General features: G+C 44.2%; 1 protein-coding gene across 1 annotated transcript in view; it reads right to left on the minus strand.

Annotated features, from left to right (window-relative positions):
• Positions 1-2,477, minus strand: part of Akr1d1 (aldo-keto reductase family 1 member D1) — a 51,868-nt gene extending 49,391 nt beyond the window's left edge. Inside the window, exon 1 of the mRNA XM_051174706.1 lies at positions 2,392-2,477. The gene's annotated coding sequence lies outside the window, so the exon portion shown is untranslated. The remainder of the gene's footprint in view (positions 1-2,391) is intronic.
• Between the last annotated feature and the right edge of the window lie 20,677 nt (positions 2,478-23,154).

Below are 23,154 nucleotides of genomic sequence, written 5' to 3' on the forward strand. Positions count from 1 at the left end.
CATTAACCTGACTGCCTAAACATGAGCCAAACAAAGACAACCATGACAGGCAAGCTAAAATGGAGGGGAAAGTATTGCAAGATCACAACCCTACACCCCACCGGCACCTAAGGAGTGCTCCGAGAAGGAGAGAGAATCTTTTCCAGGGAAAGCACACCAATTGGTTATCTGCTACCAAATGATCAGTCCTGAAAACATCATACCAGTAACATTACACAGACTGGGCAGGTTAGACTCAGGAACATAGATGCACATGATGATGATTAATGAGAAAAAGGGGGGCATAAGCTTGAAAGACAGCAAGGAGGGGTACGTGGAAGATTTTGGAGGGAGGCGAGGGGAAGGGGAATGTGATATCATATCTCAAAAGTTAAATAAATGATAAAAGCACCACAGTAGAACTACCTGTCTCTGAGTTGCCTCGCTTCAGAGCATCTACACAAAGGAAGTAGATCCCGCATCTCAAAGACACTTCCATGCGCTCATGCACTTCCATGTTCATTGCCACAGTGTCCAGAACAACTAAGACATGGAACCTATCTAAATGTCTGCCCATGGCTTAAAGTTAAAAGACAACATAGCATAGACATAGACTATTCTTCAGCCCTTAAGAGGAAGGAAATCTTATTGTGATGACATAGATAAACCCAGGAGACATACTAAGTGAAATGATCCAGGCACCAAAAAAAAAAAAAAAAAAAAAAAAAAAGGAAAACCTTAATTATCTCGGTTGTAGACCATCAAGAGTAGACAATAGAATGAGGCTGCCAAGGATGAGGGATGGGGAAGATGCAGTGACGTCAGTCAGAGACAGTCTGTTTCACTTACTCAGGATGAGTAACTCCTAGGGACCCAACACGCAGAATCATGATTATTACTAATGACAGAAAAACAGGCATTAGGTGCTCTGACCACACAAAGGGAAAATATGAAAGGTGCTGGAAATGTTCACTAAACTGACTATGGTAACCAATGCGCACACACCCAAAGATTGTGGATACATCATACACACACACACACACACACACACACACACACACAAATATATATATATATATATGGTTGCTAATCAAATCACATCCCAGTGAAGCCAAGTGTCTCAGCAAGTCGTATGTCAGTAAAACCAAACTGAAAAGAAACCAGGGACTTCTAAAGTCCACACCAGGAAGACAGGCAGTTTGGATGAGCCAAAATGAAAGCAGTTCTTCTGGGCATAGTAGGAGCTGAAGGGGATTCCATGGGATGGAAACCGTATTTATGCAACGCAGACCGACAATTGCAGCAAACCCTTAGGATGACTCTCTGAGATTTGGAAATGAAGTAGCACACGATGGGACTCGGGGCCTGCGTTTCAGAATCTCGCCCAACGGTTATTAAATTCTTTAGTGCTTCCCGCTATTTGGTGAAAATTGCTCCCTGAGTTTACATACTAACTTGTAGATTTTTGTCGGGCAGAAAAGATAATCTCCGAATTGTAATTGAATAGCTAGTGGGCGCTAGCTAATTTTAAAATCTCTCTCTCTTTTTTTTTTCCTGAGATTTTTAGAAAGGCTCCTTTTATATCCTTATAGATTTTGTAAACCTCTTTAAAAAAAATACTCTCAAAACTGCAACATTAGCACTGCTCTGTCTGTCTCTATTTATTTATTAGTTATTGAACCAAAGTGCTCTAATGTTACAGTAAAGATAGAGGTTAGGGTTGAAGGAATATTAGGGTTAAAGGAGGAGGAGAGGAACATTGTGTGGGATCACCATGCTAGCTGACTAGGCAAGGAAGGGCAGAGCTTGGAGCCGGAGTTGGCTGGATTGCTGAGTCCCGTGAATCTCGACCCTGAAGAACATGGGCAAAGCACTGTCGTGAATCTCCCATCAAAGCACTGTCCTCTTTTCACATATTTTTGCTTCTAATTCGTCTAACTGTGAGAGACTAAACTGGAAATAAAGACACTTCCGAAACGCCTCCATCTGGCTCAGTGAACAGATTACCCCAGACTGCACTATAGACTTGGGGTTAAATGCAAACGTAGCAGAGAAAAGCAGCTATCTTGATGGGGTGGTGGTAGTTAGCTCCATGATAAAACTACTCTGGGAACAGTTTGATTAGCATCCAGCAAGAAACCTCCAAGGTCCACAGGAGCAACATCAGCCGGAGCTAATGGCTAGCAGATTGTCAAGGCCAGCAGCTAGCAAAGCAAGTCAGAGATGAGCAGGGGTCTCAAAGCCTGACCTACCCTCCCCACCCCCCTACCCCCACCAACTTTTGTGAGCACTTTCTGCTGGAAACATAGGCGAACGTAGTTATACCTTTCCACAAGGCCAGAACTTACCGAAAAATAAGTCACAAGGTTTAACGGATTTAATGACAGCAATTTGTCAGAAAAATACACCTACCTTGATGACTTGGCTGAGGCAAAGCAAGTTCTTTCATTCCAATCTTATTTACTAATATCAACACTCATAGCGCACAGTGCACGTTGAGTTTTAGATAGGCCAGGGAATGAATCTTCGTGAAAGTAGCCGTAGCAGAGTTCAAGAGGCTTCGGAAGGGGCTTGAGAAAAGGCCTGTGCAGACAAGATAACGAATCAGTCCAGCACTGCAAGGGAGTGGCAAGTGTCAGCCTTGAGGACAGGGCTGCAGATTTCACGGCGAAGAGGCTAGGATGTGTCGGGGCAGAAACAGGTAAGGTCCAGGCCCAGACGGGAGAACAGACGATAATAGACAATTGGGAAGTGTGTGTTGCCACGCTAAGCTGGGGAGCCCTTGGCCCTTGACATACTTACCAGGTGTCAGATGATGAGCTGATGTGAGCCCATACCATCCCAGTGTCTATCTCTTTACATGGCCCAGGCAAGGGAGGTGTCTGATAAGTTCTTGGGGTCTGGTTTCTCTGATAGGATTTTAATACATGGGCATGCTGTCTCCTTAATAAACTTATAGGGTGGCTCCCTTTATCTCCCCAGGAATAAGTCATTTATCAGCCCCTGCTGACAAATGGTACTGTTGCTGGGTTCACCCAGAGGCTGTTATCATCCTTCTCCCCCAAAATGGACTCAAAAGCTGGAAAAATGGAGTCTCCTAGGGAAAGGCACAGCCTGAAAAACAAACACTGTTTTAGACAATATAGAGTTACCTAGAGCAGGTCAGCCTAACTAACAGCTGCGTGGAAACAGATCTTACCATGTCCTTGCTGGGCCATGCGACCTGCCAGGAGCCCGTGGACCCTCCATTGGCTTGACCTGTTATCTGCTCAGAAAACTAGCCAGTCTCTATAAAATTTACCTCAGCATTGTCTAGTTTCAACCACAAATCCTGGAAAAGTCCCTAGATCAACAGCTCAACACGTTTTGCCCTTTCTTGGGGCCTTCTAGGGGCTTCCTTGCCTTTTGGGTGAGTCTCTGCTTTCTGCAATCCTTAGATCATCCTTCAAATGTTTGCTCTACAACACAAACTTCTTACTGCTGTCCATAGTTCATCTTTCGTGTTCGCGAGGCAAGAAAGGAGCCAGAGCAGAGAGCTACTACTGATTCAGTGAAAGCTCCGTGTGACCGCGAGCATCCAGTACCCGAAGTTCTGAGTCATGCACAGCTGTGTTGAGAGCCTTCACTCTATAAAGGACACCCGCTCTCTCCTGCTTCACCAATACTGAGCTGTAGCCTCTTAGCAGTGGGTTAAACAAACCCCTGGCGTTTGTGATATTGATGAATCATATTTTCCTTGCAGTAGAAACATTGACTTTGACAGTGTATTTGTGGAGTGAGATCATCTTCTTCAGTAAGGTACCATCGTAAATAGGGAAAAGGCAAACGTGTTTTAAGGGATGTGGTCCGGGTGACTGTGTGTAACAGAAGTCCATGAACCCCAGAAGCGCTCCCTTCGCCGTGTGCTTTCAAATTTGTTGAGGGATGACTGGAAAAAAGACAGCGGTGGAGTAGAGTTTCTGGATCTCTCTGGATGTTCTCACGAGGGTTGGGGAGGGAAAGGGAGAGAATAGGAAACAGAGGAACAAGATGGGACATAAAGTATGACTGGGAAACACCCTCCGTGAAACCCGGAACTGGTGGGTAGGATAAGTCATCCCAAGAAACAGGATCTGGTGGGCATCACTTAGATTTGTGTTTATACAAGAGTTATAGGCAGAAGTGGCAGGGATCCTTAGGTCCAGTCAAACTCAAGAACACAGAAATCCGCTTGAGTCTAGCCATTCTTAACAAGTAGGATTTGATTGCACAGTATGTAAAGACATGGAATCTCCACATGTCAGCATAGCAAAAGCAGCAGTACAGGCCTGAAGGCCACTTATGACTGGAGGATTGCACGGGCCTTTAAATAAAAGTATAGTTGGTGGCCACAAATATAAATGTCTTTGAAGAACTGGATGAGGTGAAGGTTTGGCCAAAAACATAGGGACAACCCATCCAGGTGAAAATCAATGAGAAGCAGGTTCTCCTGCTACTAAAAACTGTTTATTCCACAGAGGGTATCCTTGTTTATTGCCAGCCAGATATTGTGTGTAATCATGAGCAGGACTAGAACTGACTAGTCATCAATTTTGCCTTGGGTGTCTTTAGGGGGATAAACAATACCTTTTACAGAAAAAATACAAGTAAACCAACTTGGGTACCCTGTGCACAGGACCAACAGACTCCCATGAAGAGTTGTATTTTCTCTGGGACAAGCAATCAGAAAGACACTGTGGTAGTCTCTCTTTAGTAGCAGCCAATTGAGTGGGAAGGAAAACCAAAGACCCCCCCCCTTTACCATCTTCATTTCCTTTAGTGGAGTCAGTCACCAACGTCCTGTAAGAGAGGGAAACCCATCCAGGCTCAAGAGTGACATCAGCCAAGAAGATTCTTCGTGTCCTGTATAGTTTAGGAGACCAGAAATCTCATGATGGGCAAAAGCATCCCTGTCTTCCCCCATCAGCCTAGAATCATTAGCCACCATGCTTACTTCCTCAAAATCCCAAGCTGCAGGGTGAACATTTTTGGAAGCAGGTATTTATCCCTTTACACAAAGGCATGTTATCTGGGACCTAAGACACACGGTATGTGGATGCACATGACCACAGTACAACACTGCTGTCTTTAACAGCTCCATATACAGTTTAAGTTATTCGGTACCTCAAAACCATGTTTTAGAAAAAGGTTATTGTATAATGCCATGGTAAAAAGGAACTAAGTCTCTCAAATATTCCTTCGGAAGTATTAAAATAAGTTCAAAAATAAATAAAATGAATAAAACCATGATTTTAATGTAGAACTAACAATAAGCAAAACCAAAAATAATTAAATGTGGCCAGCCCAGAAAATCTTTTCCTGGGCTATATAGATTTTTTTTTTTTTACACAGATCACCAGAGGCTGATTTTTCAAGTCCAATTAAGAAGGAGTATTTGTTAAAACAAAATTAAACAAACTTAAACCCATACTTCAACAGGAAATGGTTCTGGGACATAAGTACAGAATCGTTCCTGAGTAGCTCATATTGATACTAAAGATACCTATATGGAGAGCAGAGATGTCAGCCAAAAATAGAGAGGGAGGAGAGTCTTCCTTCACAACCTTACCCACTCTTCAGGACCGACAGGCTCTTCGGTCATATGTCCTGGGTTTGGAACTTAACATCCCGGCTCTTCTGTTGAATGAGTGATGATGTAATTGTCTATGGCTACTTCCTGTTGATACTGGGACATCACTGGGAACCCAAAGGCTAGGAATGTTGACCAAGTCCAGGAAGAGCAAGCTGCTTTATTCACTGTCCAGGTTCTAGAGTTGGAGCAGTCTTTAGCCTTTAGTTGATCGAACATCTGCTGGAATAGATGTATGTTAAGGGCAAGAAGTAAAGTTAAGGACCTTTGCGGGGGAAATTTTTTCTTAGTTGTACATTTGAAACTTCCAGGTCCATGGTCCTGGGAGCTAGGACAAGGGTGTCCCAAAATTAGGGAAAGGGAAAGAGGTTCCATTCCTCAAGAGACAGGCAAGTGGAAAAACAGGTTACTTATCTGGAGTACTATGAGAGGTGGCTCCAAGTCCATCTCCTGAAGCTTTTAAGAACTTTTTCCATCTATCTATCTATCTATGAATCTATCTATCTATCTGTCTATCTATCTCTCTATCTATCATATATATATATATATATATATATATATATATATATTTATCTTAGAGGCAAGGTATGCTAGCAAGTTAACATGATCATTGTTTGTAGTCTGTACTAGAATTCACATTGTAGAAAAGCGGTAGACTCATGCCTTTGAGTCATAGTAAAAGTTTGTGAACCTAAAAATATGACTTGCATGTACAGACCTTAAGTTATATATTTTTTTAGTCCTTAAAACAGTTTTTTTTTACCCTTACAGCTTATGTTTTTATATCCTTAGCACTTATATAGGCTTTTTTTATCCAGTTGTTTATGCCATGAGATATAGATGGCTGATTACTGAAGCATTTTTGTAAAGCAAGTTACTTGAAATAAAAGTATAGTAAAAGATAGTAACAGTTTATTTATTTATTTATTTTTGGAGTCCGGTATCAAGCAGTAGTAGCTTTAGGGAAGTGAGGCCTGTGACCTGGTTTTCAGATAAGAAGAGAACTGAGAAGACAGTCAAGCCTTGCAAAAGGAATGCACGCTTCTGTTGCTCTTAAAGCTACAGTCAGTCAGAGTCCTCAGAGAGCTGGAAAGGACACATTCTAACTGGACATGTAATCTAAATGGTCACTGTATCAATTAAAATGACAGAGACCCATTGCCTACACAGGTCACCCCAGGCTCTGGTGGTCTCCACAGTTTTGTTGGGTCAGTGGCCGTAGGTCTTTGGCTGTCATAAAGGACAATATTTAATTGATAGCTGTCATGCAGAGTAGCATAGGCCTTTGGTAGCCAGAACCAGCTCTGAAATGCTTTCTGTAGAAGAGCACTTTAGGAGAATGACCTCACTTTGACCAGGCCAAATAGGGTATTCAACCCAAAAGTGTCCACAATTTGAGCAAAGCTCTGGCAACAAATGAGGCACGGGGCAGTTTTGTCTATAATTATGGAAGCTCTTCATTTCCTCTCAAAATCATAGCGTGTGTTTCTTTATTATTGTTACACATATATACATGCATAAATATATAAATGTGCATAAACATAAATAAAACCTGCTGAGTCTGTTTAGTGTTGTGTGTATGTATAGGATTTCAGGGCTGACCACTTGGTAGTGGATAACCAATCGGAGAGCCATCCCTGGGAAAGACTAATTCCCCCTCTTTGCATTCCTCAGCTGCCTGAAGTTCTTTGTCACATAGGTGAGACCTGTAAGCTTTCCTTCTCTGGTGTTGGCTTGTCTGTTGATGTACTTGCTCAGGTCTCCTTCAGACAGGTATTCTATTGAGGCATTGTGGTTATAATTTCCATGTCATCTTTAGGAGACAGAATCTCACATACTTTTATTTTAAATTGTGTGTGTGTGTGTGTGTGTGTGTGTGTGTGTGTGTGTGTGTGTGTTTGCAAGATATGGGTCCTGGGAACTAAACTTAGTTCTCTACACAGCCAATATACACCCCTAGTGCTGAGCCATCCTTCCAGCCTCTAGCTCCTGGAGTCTAGGAGCGCATCTTAAAAAAACGATAACAACAACAAACTAGGAAAATGCTTGCAATGGAGGTACAAGGATGCCAGCCTGGAAGAGTAAGGCGAATAAATAAGACCGTGTAAAAACTCTTCAAGTCACGGAGCTCCTATGGGACAGACAGATGCCAGTGAAGGTACGGGAGATGCAAACAGATGCACATGCACACGGAGGGGAGGAAACAATGGACTTTTTAATGAGCGGAGATGTGACAGCTGTGTAGCTATGTGGTGAAAAGAAACCATTAGATTATGATAAATTCCCAAATGATCAGGCTGATAAATATAAAAGCAAATTTAAAAGAGGATACGTACAGAAGAAGACATTAATTATGCTAAAAAAAAATTCCTAGAGAACAGAAATCTGTGTGTGCTTTCATGTGTGTATGTGCAGGTGTGAGAGAGAGAGGGGGGGGAGAGAAAGAGAGAGAGAGGGGAGAGAAAGAGAGAGAGAGAGAGAGAGAAGGTTCATATTCCCAATTACTGAACAACTTCATTCATGCTTGCAAGAACAAAAACCAAAAATAACAAAAACACTGCTACAAATCCAGACAGAGCCATTTTATCAAGGCTATTTTCCTGAATCCATAGCTTCCATAGTCCTTTCCAGAATTTTACTATGTCAGATGCTACTGTTTGGGGTTGAGAACATGACTTGGGAGGGCATGGGCTTCTTGCTATATTTCCTTTGCCAATAAATATGGTATTTGGCCAAGGGTATTCTGTTTGTAGATAATTATAATGCAAAAGACACCAGAAGTCTGCACGTGCTGGCAGAGCTGTGAACAAGGAAGGTGAGATGTGCCAACGAGCCCCATTCATGGAGGATGAACACACCGCCCCCCCCCCATGTGGTAGAAGAGTAATTATCTAAAACCAGTGAAATGGAGGCTCCACCCTGGACAATAGGCCATGCTGCCGTCGTCTTACAGGATTCTGGGGGGATGGTGTTAGACCAGCGAGCTTTAGTGAGGAGGGGCTTGCTTTCTTCTGGTTTTTGCCTCTTGATCCATTGAGCAAGAACTCGGTGACTAGGAAGATGCCAAAGAACGCTGGCTGTGCCAATCTTGTTTTTCACTAAGCAGTGACTCCACAGTGACATTCATGTGGGCACAGGTAGAGCATCATACTCCCTCTAACCAGTTCTCTAGGCAGTGCCCATGAACCATTGTTGATCTTGACTTCAGGCTAGTTCTCTATCCACAGAAGACTCACAATGAGCTGCACCATCCAGTATACCCAATGGGAGTATGTCTTCAAGCCATCTGGTTGTCTGGCTTGGCCACTGTACACATCCGTCTGGCTGTGCCTCAAGCCTTCAGTTCTTTGCTCTTCATAGTCTGGTCACTTGGAACTTCCTGGGAAGATATATAGAAGGAAACTGCAGAGCTTTGTGACTAATATCAGTGGCTATCATCGTGTGGCCTCCCTAATATTGAAAGTTCAGAGAGAAAAGGCTTCCTGGAATGTGTTGCTGATTTTCTTTTTTTTAAGTGTTTTCTTGGAACTGGAGTGATGTTTCCGTGTTAAGGCCGCTTGCTGCTCTTGCAGAGGACCCTGATCTTCAGCATCTACATCAGGGGGCCTGCAATTACCGGTAACTCCAGATTCATGGGGACTACTGTCTCTTCTAGCACATACTTGGTATACATACATACACACAGGCACTCACATAAACACATGCAATAAAAATAAATCTTTAAAAAATTGCTTGATTACTTATATTTTTTTCTTGTGATCCATCTGCTCATAAAATACGTGCACACACACACACACACACACACACACACACACACACACACGCACAAAGATTTAAACACTAAAGCTTATGACAGATTTATTTATAAGTACCAAATTGGAGACAGTACAAAAATTTGTGGGCAGGTAAATGGATAAACAAGGAGACAATATTAAGCTTAAAACAAAAACAAAAACAAGGAGCAAACTCCTAATACATATGATGTGGAGGGATCTCAAAATCCTTGCGCTCAGCAAAAACAGCTTGCACAAGGGTGCATACATTACAGTGTCACTTCGAAAAAACTACAGGGGAGCACTGTCCTTTCTATAGAGAGAGCTGGTCAGTGACTGCCTGGGGTCTGAGGTAGAAGCTTGGAATTTGTCAAGAGACACAAAGAAATCTCCAGGAATATGACTCTTAGCCAAGTGTTGGCTAACAGTTACATGAGTGTACACACTAGACAAAATGGTCAAATTGTACTCCTAAAATGAGCATTTTACTGATTATAAGTTCTATATCTGAAAAGCTTATTAAAAATAGAGCACAAGCTAGGTGTGGTTACACACGCCTTTAATCCCAGCACTCAGGAGGCAGAGGCAGAGGCAGACTCTGTGAGTTTGAGGCCAGCCTGGTCTACAGAGGGAGTTCCAGGACAGCCAGGTGTGTTATACAGAGAAACCCTATCTCAGAAAACCAAAAAACAAACAAAAAAGATGTGTACAAAACTCTCTTTCCAGGAGTTAATTCTAACTCTCTTTATTTTTGTGCTATTTTAATTTCATGCATATGGTTTTTGAAATTCATTTATTTTAATGTGTGTGCTTATTTTTGAGTGTTTTGCTGGACTCAAACTTGCAGTAATCTCCCTGCCTCACCTTCTAAGCATGGCAACCCCAGACATGCGACATCACACCCCAGTGTGTTTATCTACTTAGCTAGCCTTGTTTGTTTTCAGACAGGGTTTTGCTGCTTATCTGAGACTGGCCTGAAAACCCCAGCTGTCCCTGAGTGCTTAGACTCAGACTCCAGTGTGCGCACCTTGCTGTATCTTAACGGCCACTGATCTTTTCTATGAACTCTGGTGAATGTCCTAATATTGTAAGAGAAAGAGATGCACCATCACACATGGATAGGAAGCTCTCTGAAGAAGGCATGTGACCTGGACAATTCTGCACCCTCAGAATCTGACACAGTTCCTATGAAATAATTATGACCAAAAAAAAAAAAAGTCTTAATGAAGTCATGAACTCTAGAGTTGGAGTTCACTTTGGAAAAGTCCCGTGTTATTAACGGAATACCGTGGTTTTAATGTCCTAATCGTTATTCTGAATGTTATCAGTCAGCCTCCTAAATTGCATTGGTTGCTCACTCCTGGTCTGGACATGATTTTAAAAGAGGCAGTTCAGTGTCTACTAATTAATTTGGGGTTGTGTATGCTTCCAATTAGGAAAGTGCTGTCATAGAAAATACAAAGCCAGCTCGAAGTGACTGAGTCCTTGCTTAGTGCAACTTTATTCCTCTCAATCATAAAGAAGCATGGTGGCCAAGCAAGGCATGCTTGTCTTGAAGCGGTGGGGGGGGGAGGGGGAGAGCAAGGTAATACTTGTCTTCCTCCTTCCATCCTTCGAGCACCTGTCTGTGAATCCAATTGGCTAAGTCAGTTCATTATGCGTTGAAGACCATTTAAAAGCACATCATCAGACATCTTGATGTGATTTGAACATAAATGTTTGCTTCACTGACTCGGACCAGTATTTCCAGGGAATGAAACTGCCCAGTGCCTTTAAAATGGTCTCCAAATGATAGGAGGTTCTAGAAGGTGTCAAGAAGGGCTGGAAGTGAAGAGCGCAGAATAGACCCAACAGTCTTAAAAGCTGTAATAACATTACAGGCCTACAATGTAGTGGAGGCAGACATACCACCACGGGGATAGAGAGAAGGAAATAAAGGGAGGGTGAGTCTACTCTTGGGCTTTCTCGAGTTGGCTGAAGCTATTCTTTTATCAGTCAATACATCCACGCTGGAAAGACAATAAATGAGTCTTTTTTATTCCCCTCTTTTACACCCTGTTCCCTCACCATGTTGCTCTGTTTCTGAGATCATCAGAGTCAACAGTAACAGCCCATAGTCTTTCCTTAGCATAACTATCTGGAAATACCAGGGCTGGTTACTTTCCACACTGTCCTTCCAGAGGCATGGTATTAATGTCGTTAGAAGTGCTCTGGTTTCAGTGAAGCTTCTCTAGCACTGAAAATTTGCTATTCGTGGAAAATTCAGGGGTTTCCCCACTTATCAGTCATATGTATTTTTCCATTTTTCCAATTTTTCAATGTGTAGAACTTTAGAAAATGGAGTAAAACCAACTTAGAAAGGTTATTTCTTTACTTTTACCCCCTTTTTTTTTTTTTGGCCTTTCCTATTAAATGGTGAACAAGAGGAGCCAGGCAGATGGCTCAGCATAAAAGTGCTTGCTGCTTGCTGAGAAAGCCTGTCAACCTGAGTTCAATCCCCAAGAACAAGTGTAAAAGCACTGGTGTGGGGTGAGCATCTGCCGTCCATCTACCCCTAGGACGGAGGTAAAGTAGGCAGCAGAGCAGATGTGATGAGAGACTTTGCCTCACAACAAAGGAGGAGAAAACCAACTCCTACAAAATCTCTCCAGCCCTCTCCGCAGGTGCCATGAGCATGTGCCTTCCCCCCAACACACACAGAGTTTTAAAGTTTTAATTTTATTTTTCTGTGTATAGGAGTGTTTTGCTTGCATGCATGTTGTATGTACCAGGAGTGTGCCCTGGGACTGGAGTTACAGATGGTTGTGGGTGTCCATGCAGGTTCTGGGAATCAAATTCAGATCCCCTGTAAAAGCAACAAGTACTCTCAGCTGCTGAGACAACTCTCCAGCTCGGAAAACAATTCTTTAGAAAGGTACGTAAAAGGACGCAATCCTCGGTGGCAGATTAGAGGCCACAAATGCCATCTTACATGCTCTTGATCCTTTCCGCCCACGATGTCCAGGTTTCTGAGCGTAGGCTGACGCTCTCGTTGCTGTGTCTCCTCAGGGCTGAAAGGGAAAGTGGATGGTGTTCGTATTACCAAACTCTTTAGAGTGTGTGAAATCCGACTCACAAATTAGAAAGGCAAGCAATTCTTTAAAAGTAAGCACAAAGACAAGCACTTCTTGTCAAGGTTTTCTGTTTACCATCTGTGGGTCTAATACAATGGTTCTCAGCCTGTGGGTGGTGATTCTCTCCCCCCCCCCCCAGGGGCCATGTATCAGATATCCTGCATAGCAGATATTTACATCACAACTCATGACAGTAGCAAAGTTGCAGCTACAAAGTAGCAACAAAATAATTTTATGGTTGGGGGTCACCACAACACGAGGAGCCGTGTTAAAAGGTCGAAGCAGTAGAAAGGTTGAGAACCGCTGGTCTTAGGAAGGTGAAGCCTCCCGGTCCCCAGACCCGCCTGTGCTTGTATCTATCCCCACTCCAATGCCAAACCCAAGTCCAAACCCAAACTCCACAACGCCATAGCTGGAGTCAAACCCAGTGCAGGCTTGGCAGACTGGCTTCTTCCCGTACAGTTAGGACCATTGATAACACCGTCCAGTTGTCCATGGACTTACTGTTTCATCATTAAATTAATATTAAGTGAAACAGGAGAACACAATGTGTCAATGGCATGTGCATGATGCTTTGATGCGTGTGAACCTCATGCCGTGTTCACATCGGGTTGAAACATCTGTCTTCTCAAACGTTTATCATTTGTGGCAGAGACACTCAGACACTTTGTGTGTGTGGGGGTGGGTGAGGGTGTAATTGTTATCTATAGTCACCGCGCTATGCTGAAGCACTCTTATCTAACTGGAATTCAGTGTCCACTGAGGGACATTTCCCCATCTTTCCCCTGCATGCTCTCTAACTTCTGGTAATCACTATTTTATCTTCACCTTCTATGAGAGCATTTTTTAAAAAAATATTGTACGTATAAAGGAGAGCACGTGGAGCTTACCTTTTCATGCCTGCTTTGTTTCACTTAACATCGTGATCTCTGGATCCAGCTACGCTTTTGCAAATGGTAGCACATCATCATCTAGCTTTACGGCTGAGTAGTATTCCTTTGTGCACATATGTTACGTTTCACTATCCATTCGTCAGTTGGTGAGCACTCGGGTTATTTCCGTCTATTGGTGTTGGGGCCAGCACTGCAGTGACTCTGGGATGCAGAGGCCCCTGTGACTTACCGATTTCTCTCCCTCCAGTCTTCTTACTGTTGAAGAGTTCTTTGTAAACTTTGAAGGCCAACTCCTCATCAGTAGGCTTTGTCAGTATTTCCTCTTAATCTGTCCTCCCCTCTCATCCTTTTTTGTTTTCTTCCCCTCCCCTTTTTTTTAAATTTAAGTTTGAGACAAGGTTGATTTACATGTCAATCCCAGTTTTCTCCCTATCACCCCACCAAACCCCAGCCCATCCCCTTCCTGCTCCCCAGGGAGGGTGAGGCCTTCCATTCCCCGCCCCTCCCCATTCTTTTAACAACAGCTTTCTTAGAGCAGAGTTTTAAATTTAAACAAGGCTCAATTATTTTTTTTTAAAATAAGCTAATGTTTTATGAGCTACAAAAGTTCATGGTCAAATCTAAGGTCATATAGTTTGATTCTTACATTAAAATCTAGTTCAGTGTGAGCTTTAAACTTTAGGTTCGCAATCCATTCTAAATTACTTTAAATTTTTTCTTTTCTTTTTTAAGATTATAGTTATACTATTTCTCCCTTCTCTTCCCTTCAGGTCCTCTCATATGCCTTTTCTTGTTCTCTTTCAAATCCATGACCCCTTTTTTCATTGATATGCATATATATATATATATATATATATGTGTGTGTGTGTGTGTGTGTGTGTGTGTGTGTGTGTATTCCTAAATATAACCTGTGTAAGTTATCATATGTGTATTTTCAGATATGTCCATTTAGTATTGGATTGCCATTGGTGTGCTCTTCTCTGAGGAAAACTATTGCTCCCTGTCTGAGCATTCCTTGGTTGCCTGTATTGAGGCTTCATAGTCTTTACCCCATCCACTTTGGCATGACTATGGGGCCAACTTTGTTCAGCTCGTGTCTGGGCAGTCATGTTGGTGAGACTTTATGGCTGTAGCTTCTTCTGACAGGAAACTCCTGATCCTCTGGCTTTTACCTCCCCTACATCCACAGAGTTCCCTGAGCCTTTTGAAAAGGAGCTGTTCTTTGCGGGTATCCATTGGGACAGGGGTCCACAACTCTGCATTTTGATTGGTTGTTGTTTTGTTATGCTCTCTATCTGTAGAATTCCTCTCTCGTCTCGCTGTCTGATTTTCAGTATGGTCATGCAGAGCTCCTAGTGTGAGTTAGGAAGAAGTTTCTTTCTGTTTACGAGGCTGCAGAAAACTGGTGCAATTTCTTCTTTGTTTGGTAGACTCCATTTGTGAAGCATCTGGTCCTGTACACTCTCTCTCTCTCTCTCTCTCTCTCTCTCTCTCTCTCTCTCTCTCTCTCTCTCTCTCTCTCAGTGTTCACTACTGATTCTTTCTCTCAAATAGACATGGACCTACTACTTGGGCTGTTTCTGCATATGCATTATGAACATGTCCTTCCTTCCTTGCTTCCTTCCTTCCTTCCTCCCCCCATGCCTTCTCTTTCCTCCTTTCCCCCACCCCCTTCTCTTCCCTCCCTTTCCCTTCTCCCTCCTTTCTATTTTCCTTCTCTGTCCTTCCTCCCCTTTTTTCTTCATCTGTCCTTCTGTCTTCCTCTTCCTTCCTTGCTTTACTTTCTTATAGTTTTGGAAACAAAACTCAGGGCCTTTCACACACTAATAAATTCTCCACCACTGAGATACACTCAGCGCACGTGTGTGTGTGTGTGTGTGTGTGTGTGTGTGTGTGTGTGTGTGTGTAGGTTCATGTGTGAGTGTACATGTATGTGCTGGTGTGTGCCCTGTACGAGGGGTGTCTTTGGCAGAGCCTCAACACTCAGAAACCTAGTCCTCCTAGTGGTGAAAATGGGAGAAAAATCCTGTCACATTTCTGAAAAAGAGATGCTCCATTTTACAAACAAACAGTCCCATTGTTAGCCAGGCCTGACATCAAACATAACAAACACCCCCCCATTGTGTGGACCCCAGGTTCACTGGAGCCTCCCCTGAACTCTACATCTCCAGCACTTCCAGGTCACCTGTGGGGGCTGTGGTGACACTGATCAGGACAGCATATCCTACAGTGCCAATTGCACCTGTAGTTGGCTGATGGTGTTATTGAGTTCTATCTGCTGAGCCCATCAACCACTGGTAGAATGGGGTTGGATTTCCCACTATAACAGGGAAGTCTCCTCGTGCATGTTCTACAGTCCTGTGACCAAGTCTTGGTCTTCTGAGGGCCCTTGGGCTGTGGCTCAGACCTAGGTCCTAGGAGGACTTGGAAGGTTCAAGGAAAAAAAAAAAAAAACCGCAGGCCCTTCCCCCCTCCCCCCTCCCCGCCCCAACTATGCAGTCTCTGAGACAGTCAACTTTCAGGTTTCTGAGTGTTGAGGCTCTACCAAAGACACCCCTAGTACAGGGCTTTGAAACGCTGTGACACTGAGGGCATCAAAGCCACCTCAGACCACCGTCTCCCTGACTCCCTCCTGCTCTTCTGTCTCTTACCCCTTACACTCACAGAGGGAGCCGTAGAAACCAGAGTTCTCCCAAAGCAGCGGCAGACTCAGAAAACAACACTAGCATTTCTCCTGTGTGAGCGGTGACTGCAGCGGGTCCAAGACCGCCACTCTCCCCTGTCCTATAACCAGGAGGAAAGAACGCCTAGCTGTGCTTGTCCACATAGCCCTGCCGAAGCCCGGCTCCTCTCCACGTGGCTTCCCACGTCACTGAGTCTCAGAGAGCAGTGAACACATCCCCAGTTTCACCTTACATAAACCTTAGATCAGCCGAAATGATGGTGTCTTGGTTTTCTGCCTTTGTTGTGGGGGTGTCAGTCGGGCTTTGTAAAAGAAGGGGAGAGGAGGGGAGAGGAAGAGAGGGGAAGGGAGGAAGGATGGAAGAGGGGAGGGGAGAGAGGGAAGAAAGAGTAGGGGAAGAGAGGAGAGGAGAGGAAGGGGAGGGGAGAGGAGAGATGTTACCATAAGTGCTAGTCCCCTCCCCTGCATTGGTACCAAGCTTTCTGCCTGCACCAAGAATGGCTCCAGCTGATGCTGGTGATTCTGTCTATCCAATGCTTTCTCCAATACAGGCACAGGGGTTTGCCCAGTAACCACAATCCCCCAACACACCTAAGAGATACTGATCTTTTTATTCTGCTTTTGACCTTGTTGATGTGAGCAATCCCCTTTAAGTTCTTTACGTGCAGGGGCAGAAACTGGAAGTTTCCCCCAGATTTTCTCCTGTAGTAAGTCATGATACTCCTTCCTTCTAGTCAATTTCATGTTTCAGTAAGTGAAATTCTTAAGCATGTATTAAACAACATAACAAGAACAGTCTCAGAAACACATAGTAAATATGAGAAGGAATGTAGTGGGATATTCACTTTGTCTCCTTCTGTGGCACTGGCCACACCCATTGGGGGGTGGAGCCAGGGGCGGAGGTGGCCTGGGAACTAAGTTCCAGGAGGAGTAGAAGAGAGGGAGCACTGGCTTGCAAGCTGCACAGGCACAGGGGCACATCCGGAGGAATTCTTGGAGCAGGAACCTGTTGGCTGTTGGTGTTCACCTGTCTATGTTGTCAGTTATTTCTCCCTGAATAAACATCTGTTCGGCCTAATTGTTTATCCTGATCCTTATTTAACCGCAATAAAGGAAGGCGGAAAGATAGGTGATTTGTGGTATAGTCACACAATAGAATAGTATGTCAAGAGAAAAAAAAAATTTTTTTTTTTTTAAACATGGTTTCTCTGTAGCTTTGGAAGCTGTCCTTGAATTAGCTCTTGTAGACCAGGTTGGCCTCGAACTCACAGAGATGTGCCTGCCTCTGCCTCCCAGTGCTGGGATTAAAGGTGTGCGCCACCACCTCCTGGCTGTGAAGAACGACTTTACAGAACAGTGTGCACAAGTTCCACCTGTGTAAAATGAGAGAAAGCAGTATAAACAGGAATAAATGGCAAGCTATCCTTCCCACAGAGGGCAAATATATCTAAATTGTGTCTCGCTGAAGCATAGACGTAGTCAGTGCTCCATACTGTGTGTTCCTTGTCTATGTAGTCAGCCAATGGTGAACTGAATGAGTACTTAGGCCTCCAATGACCATATGTGTATAGACACGTAAATACGTGTGCTCTTGTCATTTCTCTAAAAAGTACACTATAAAATTTATTTATAGGGGCTGCAGAGATAGCTCGGTGGGAAAGAGTGCTTGTTGTGTAAGCATGAACTCCTGTGTTTGAATCCTCGGCACTCACAGCGAAAGCTGTGCGTGGCTGCACATGCCTGTAACCACAGCACTGGCGAAGAGAGGAAGATGGGTTCTGAGAGCTTGCTGGCTAGCCAGCCTAGCTGACACAGCGAGCTTTGTCTCAGGGCAACATGGCGAGAATGATGAAGGAAGGCTTTTGATAGCCTGTCCCGGCCTCTGCGCCAGTGTGTACTAGCTAGCACATGTATACACCGCACACAAGTGCGCTGTGCACACGCGGAGAAAGGACAAAGACGGTTCCTCCTGTTCCGGTTGATTCTATGAGCAATTTAAACATCATTCAAGTATAAGGGGGTGGGTGTCAGTTATTTCCCAGATACGGCATCGTTTTATATAAGGGACTTGAGCACAGGTGGATTTTGATATCTGTACAGGTTACGGGAACCAGCCTCCGTGGGCATTGTGGGATGCCTATACTATATCCCATTGGCTGTAAGATGCAAATCGAGGGAAAGCAGCGGAGAGACGAGGTAGAAACTAATAAAAAGAGCTCCCCCTAGTGGCTGTGACGTTGGAAGGGAACGCCACAGTGGAAGGCAACTTCACTAAACATAATTTTGTGTCATAATACCGATCTTCTGTCTTTTCCCATTCTTTTCACCTTAAAAGTACATATTCAAAAAACAAAATTGGATCACAAAGGAAAACAATACTAGGATCTCTGTAATAGAGGACACCGGGAAATTAACATAACTGTATGCCAAGCTGGAGAGGAACCGCCCTCCTGCACATGCTCAGCTTCCTGCACCACCCCAGCCCCGGATCTGTTTCCCACACCAGGCAATTCTGCAGTTCACTTCAGGGAGCATTAGGAGCCCTATCACTCAGTTCCACCTGACGTTACCTAAGTGTGCACAGACTCCACAGACCCGGGATTTGTTGGCGTGAGACTGCCACCTCTTCAGGTACCACTTACAAGTGGTGTGACTTCCGCTTACCAATAACTCCTGTTTTGATTGGCTACACTACACCTTAGACTGTCCTATGTCCTTCCGGTCTTGGTTGCTGTCATTTGATAGAGTGGTTCAAATGACTCAGGCAAACACATTTACTGGTTTATCATAAACTAAATAAATAAACAGCCGGATGAAAAGACACAAGGTCTCGAACAGCCCTAAACACGAGAGCTTCTGGATGCATGGAATTGGCTGTGGCCCTCTCTCACCTGTGGATGTATTCACGGACACACGTTGAAGCTCTCAGGGTCTTACTGTCTAGATGTTTCTACGGAGGAGTCAGGTAGGCACCAACCTTTTAAAACTGCTTATTCCCTCTCTAAACCATGGCAGCTGAGGTTGAAAGGTCCAGATTTCTAATATAATTTTTCTATTTATTTAATTAAATTCCTCCCTCCCCCTCCCTCCCTCCCTCCCTCTCTCCCTCCCTCCCTTTCTTCCTTCATTCCTTCCAATAGTCTCATAGTCCAGACAGGCCTGGAATTTGTAAGCCAGGTTGGCATCAAAGTCCTGATCCTCCAGCCTACCCCTCCTAAGAGCTGGGTTTATGTGGCACCACCACACTCAGCACTCAACACCAAACTTGGGTTTTCTGGTGACTGAAGTCCACCCCAGCCCATCAGGAGTCACTTCATTGGAAGAAAGGGCACTGCTGTCCTTCAGGAAATCCCAAGGGATTTAGGAACGTGTGTTAGATGCTCCTGGCACTTGAAAATGTATTAAGATTTCTGGAACTCTGTTAGGAATCATGGTCAAAAGAAAACACTAGAACAAAAGATTCCCCTATTTGTAAGGTGCTTCCCCACCTCACAGAAGTAACAATCTCAGAGACAAAATAATTTTCTAAGTGACCCTCAAACTTGATTTTGAGCAACTTTAGGTGAGATTCAGGCTAAACCCCCACAGGTGGGTGAGAGCTACAGACAGCCCAGCCTCTCCCCCATGAGCTAAGTTTTATAACAGTGCTCCAAATCTTAGTGTGGCTGACTCCATGGTGGAAGGACCATTTAGCTTGTGGACAACCCACCTGCCAAAGGTAAGACACAGACTAATCCATCAGTCTCTAAATGTGCTGACCTCACCTTTTAGCCTCTGCAGTTCTGCTCCTGACTAATCGTCCTTGATAACTGAAGTGTGACAACCCAGGGCATGGTTTTTGTGCTTAAAAGCAAACCCTAAGGAAGGCCCAGAGCTGGGGTCAGGCACATCCAGTGTAGTTGCAGGCCGATGATGAAGCCTTCCTCTTGGCTGAATACCATGTCCGAGCAGTCCTCTATGTCGAGCACCCTACAACATTTCTTAGTGGTAACGATGCAGGATTCTTTAAAGAGACAGGACCTTCCAGGGACCTAGAATGCCAGACACCCTTAAAAATTAGCCTGAGACACTGGGTGCAGTGAAAGAAATGTTTGTGGGTGCAAGCAAAGCAGAAACATTTCATTAAGGGTAATTGCAGGAAAGTTAAAAATAAAAGTGAGAAAATGAAGCAAAAGAGAAGAAACTCCCAAGAATGGCAGGGTTTGCAAGAGAGAAGACAGCTGCTCAACCTCCATTGCAAGAGAGGAGACAGCTGGTCAACCTCCATTGTTTAGAAGTTTTATAGGGTGATGTCAGACACTGGTAATTCTGTGTCACAGTATGCTGGGATTGGCCATATCAATACAAAGTCAACTGAAAAACACATTAGCTTGGCTCCATAGTGAAGCCCTATTTCAAAAAGAAGAAGGAAAAAAAAAAGCAAGCAAACAAACAAACAAAAAAAAACCCAAATAGATAACAGAATTTTAAAAATAAAATAAAATGGTAAATCATGTCTGTATGTATGTAGGGAATTGGCTCTAAGACCCCACATGTAGAGAGCTGCTAAGTGCCGCTCCTTAAAGACGGTGCTGGCTTCCACCTTCCACCTTCCCTGTTCAGCTTGTTTGCTTCTGTATAAGAGCAGCCTATCTGCAGGGTCCATGTGGCTCACTAGGGTTGGTCAGCGCAAGGGGATTTAAGCCTGTGCGGACGTTTCCCCAGAGTTAGAAGAAGCTTGTTCAAGGATCCTGAATAAATTGCTAGAAGAAGATCTCCCCTGAGTTGCGTCCTCCTTGCTGGTCGAGGTTGGGCACGACACCCACAGATATCAAAACCCTTAGAAGCACAACTTCCTTGTATGAAATGATGTGGCATTTCCATAGAACCTACATCTGTCCTGCTGTAGACTTTAACTCCTCTCTAGATTATGCACACTGCCATGCGATTCCATGAGCGTAGTTACTGACTGGATCATTTAAGAAGAGATGGGTAGCAGTGAGCCAGCAGGGTGACTTACTTGGCAGGAACTAGCTGTGCTAGCTCTGCAAGCTTGAGTCGGATTTCTGGAACCCATAGTGGAAGGAGAGAACCAACTCCTCACAGTCGTCCCGTGATCTCCACACGTGAGCCCCAATTCACACAATAATGACAATTAAGTCAAATAGAAGTATGTTTAAAAAGAAGGAATAGCAAGGAAAAGTGGCTGTGGATGTTTGGTACAGAAGTAATTTTTGCTTTTTGAATTATTTTCTTTTTTTAAAAAAAAACTTAAAAGTAGATTTTTTTTTTCATAGACTATATTCTGATTATGGTCTCCTCCTCCTACCCCTCCCCCACCTCCCCCTCCCACCTTTGACTGTTGGGGCACAGGGGTCCTTGTCCTCACAGAGAAGTAACAAGAGAACCAGTGACGTTAATCACACAGGTGTGTCTCCTCAAAGCAAGAGATAAAAGACCAAACACCTGCAATCCATCCAGAAAGCTGAGAGAGGAGGTTGTTAGCCCCTGCTGACTTCCTTGCTGTCATGGGAGGCAGACCTCACCCTTCTAATTCCCCAGAAGGGTTATCCCAGACTCTCCCCTCCCTAGTCAGAGGCCACAGGATTGTCTAGGCCCAGCGGTAGAAACCCACCGTCTCGGTCACATGAGGTAGTCACACCTTAGCTTTATTGTGCACCTGGAATTGGACTGCTTGCCCTGATTATTGCCTGGAAACCTTTCCCCACGTTGTTACCTGTTTAAAAATACTGACAACGAACAGCCTGGCTTTAGATTCCCTGACGTCTGACCTAGGTTGACTTTGTAGTGACTTCCCCTGGGGTTCGCTTCCCTGTGTGATACCTGCAGGGATCCCCTCATTGAACCACGCCATGTCTGTCTCTCCTTAGAAAACAAGCAGGTTTCTGAGGAATGATTATAAGACAACACAAAACCAGAAATATATTGGGGGATATTCGATCACACTGTGAGTTTGCATCGATTAAGTAAAATTAACCTTGGATCAGGAGGCTGCGTTAGCAACTAGCTGACAGAAAGTAATCAGAGAGCATCAGAGGGCGCCCGGGGGGTTAGTGACAAGGACTCTCGTGGATGCAGGCGAAGCTGAAGCCGGTTTTATTAAGAACTATGACAGAGAAGTGGAAAAAGTGAAGAAACTTCAGGAATTAAAGAAAAGAGAAATCCCCAAAAATGGGAGGTTTGCAGGAGAGGAGAGCTGTTGAATCTCCTTTGTTTAGGGGTTTTATAAAACAGTAACAGACACTGGACAAGGAGGGAGGTCATCTCGACTGAGACTGGTTAGTTCTCTGGGCTTTCAGGGCTGAACCAATAGGATGTCCATTTGCTGTGTCCATGACATTTTGACCCAATCAGGGAGAGAGGTGGTCAGCACTGTTCACATACTGCTCACCCAGACAGGGCAGTTGAAGTCTCTCTCTGTCCCTTTTGACTCTGGCCTTGACCTTGACTGTCACTTGGTTAGTCATTTGACTGTCACCTAGCTGTTAGTCATTTGACCAGAGCTAACACCCTCCCTCTTATCTTACAGGAGTCTCAAGTACTGTTAATTACACTAAGTTCTCTCTGTTCTTGTGTTTACACAATCAGCTTGTAGTGTTGCTATGGCAGAAAGGTAACTCTAGCTCAGACACGAAATGTAGGTAGGTAGAGAGGAGACATAGAGACGTAGTATTACACACACACACACACACACACACACACTCACAGAGACGTAGTATTATACACACACACACACACACACACACACACACACGCACACACACACACTCACTCAAGTAAAAGAATGCACCCAAATGGTCCGCAGGTCTAAGGAAAGGTGTGCAATAGCACTAAACATGAGGTGAATACAAATTAGGGCCAGCGGTCCATGCCCATCAAATCAAACTCATGAACAACGGCCTACAGCAGGCTCTCATGTGGGGCTGAGGAGAGTGGAAAATCCTCCAGCCCTTTGGGAGTTCATGTTTCTAAGAAAGCTGAGGGAGCATCGCAATTCCACACCTCAGTCATATATTCTAGAGAGATGTGTTCATTATAAACACACACACACACACACAAAGCTTGCAGGAAGGTGTTTATGGGGAGCTCAATCAGCCTGTAGCTG

The sequence above is a fragment of the Phodopus roborovskii genome, unplaced genomic scaffold (genome assembly GCF_943737965.1).
Source record: "Phodopus roborovskii unplaced genomic scaffold, PHOROB, whole genome shotgun sequence".
NCBI classification, from domain to species: Eukaryota; Metazoa; Chordata; class Mammalia; order Rodentia; family Cricetidae; genus Phodopus; species Phodopus roborovskii.